This window comes from Etheostoma spectabile, chromosome 2 (assembly GCF_008692095.1).
Source record: "Etheostoma spectabile isolate EspeVRDwgs_2016 chromosome 2, UIUC_Espe_1.0, whole genome shotgun sequence".
Taxonomy (NCBI): Eukaryota; Metazoa; Chordata; class Actinopteri; order Perciformes; family Percidae; genus Etheostoma; species Etheostoma spectabile.
The window spans coordinates 25,678,201-25,680,324 of record NC_045734.1 but is presented as its reverse complement, the minus strand read 5'-3'; positions in this window follow the sequence as shown (position 1 = coordinate 25,680,324).

The following is a 2,124-nucleotide window of genomic DNA, read 5'->3' as shown; positions in this document are numbered from 1 at the left end:
TCAGAAATATGTTTTCAGTGGCCATATAGTTCAGTAATTGTAAGTCTAGTCAGTGTGTTGTGCTTATTTGTTTTTTAATATTTTTTTGCATTTGCATTATTTAAGCATCCTGGAGTAATAAAACCACATCAAGACATTTTTACCATGTTTAAAAAGTAATTCATGCATTAGAGGGTTGAGACCAATGTCGGCCTACTGCTGTCTTACAGTTTTTTTGCTTACACACTAAAATTAAAGAACAACACCAGCCTATATTTGCACAACAGTAAGTACATCGTCAGCGTCACCCTTTTTGCAAAACTATACTATAAGTGATTTGCAAACACTTAACACACGTGTACGCATTTGACACAGAAGTTAAGCATGCTGTCAGTTCCTTGCATTAATTAATTAATTAAATTAAAACCCACCTATGAACCAACTGGTTCAACTCAGACACCAGGAGCGCAAACACACGACTGTTTAATTGGAGACACACCAATCAGGTTCAAGCACTTCATAAAATGCGGCAGGTAAGTTCATCTGCCTTCAACCAAAATGGAAGACGTCAGAAGAAGAAGAAGAATGAGAGTGAGAGGGGGAATCCACAGAGGAGGAGACGAAGGTAGAGGAAGAGGAAGAGGCCGAGGTGAAGGAGAGGAAGACCTGGAGCCGGAGATTGTGCTCAAAGAAGAAGAAATGTATCAAATGAAATTTGTGTAACACTAGTGGACCGTGTTCATTTGGACATTTCAACAAGTAAACAGGTAAAGGAGAATCTCTTTACAGTTGCTTGTCATATCAGCACTTTTAAGACCCCTTCCCGTGACATTTTACAGCAGGTTACATATATTATTTTCTACATGGGATCGAGGGTCAAGAATGAAAAGGCGGAAGGGGTTCCACAGTCACGCAAGAACAAGAGAGATCATACACATGGTTTGGAATGATGTCAGAGTGTGTGTGTGTGTGTGTTCAGCACCTTGCTTGAGAGCACCTCGGCAGTGCCGAGCTTCCAGTCCACCACCATACTTTGGTCCGCGTGGGGACTAGAACCAGCGACCCTTCGGTTCCCAACCCAACTCCCTAGGGACTGAGCCACTAACCCCCCCCACCCTCAGCTCACTCACCCACTCACTCACCATCACTGCAGACTATCAGCCAGCACAACAAGCACTTTAAACGTGTTTTTATTTGAATAGTATAGTTTTTATTTGTCTGTATGTATCTATAGTATTGTACTGTATAGTGTATTTATTGTATTAGGTTTATACTCTAGTTTTAAGGGTATTACGGAGGGTTTGAGCAATGCAATTTCAATATTTATGGATGAAATAAACTGGACTTGATGGATTCGACATTCAAGACGGTTCTTCCCACGTTGTCGTGCCAACGAGGCTATCACCTGTGATGTTCTCTCCAGATCCGGCTAGGCGAAGAATATAATGTCTAGTATTTTCTCTACTTTTTCAGATCTTTGTTTTGGTCTGTTGTTTTTCTGTGATTGTGACCTGTATTTTCTGTTGTTTGCTGAGCTGACAGTGTTAGCACACTACTGCAGCAGCATAAACACTGGAGCACGTGTTGTTGATTCTCCATGTTGACTTGGATATATAGAGAGAAATAAATGCTATTTTCCTGCAGCATTGGTCTGGTGTAGTGTTTGGTGAACTTATTGTATATTTGCACTTCCTCTGTGTACTTACAGTACTCTAAGCACTGAGATGTAGTATTGCTGAAAGTGTTTAGTTAAGCAACAGCAGTGTGTAACTGGTTCAAACTGAAGGAAGTCAAATTAAATGTGTGTATTTCATATGGTAACAAAATATGGGTTTTTGCAAGAGTTTTTCATTTTGCAAAAGGTCTGAGGTGTTTTGAGGTTGGTGTCTGTATTTACTGTAAGTGTACTATGTATGTACATTTGTGAGCCCCTTGTAAAGAATGTGAAAACAAATTTCCCCAGAGAATATCTATTTATTAAAGACAGGTATACATATCTTCATTGTTACTACAGAGTGCAATTATATGTGTTTCCCCTGTGGGACGGGAGAAGACACAAAATCAATGGTCAGTCTCTTGAAAATTCATCAAATTTGTTGGTGTGAGCACGAGCCGACACACACACACACACACACACACACACAC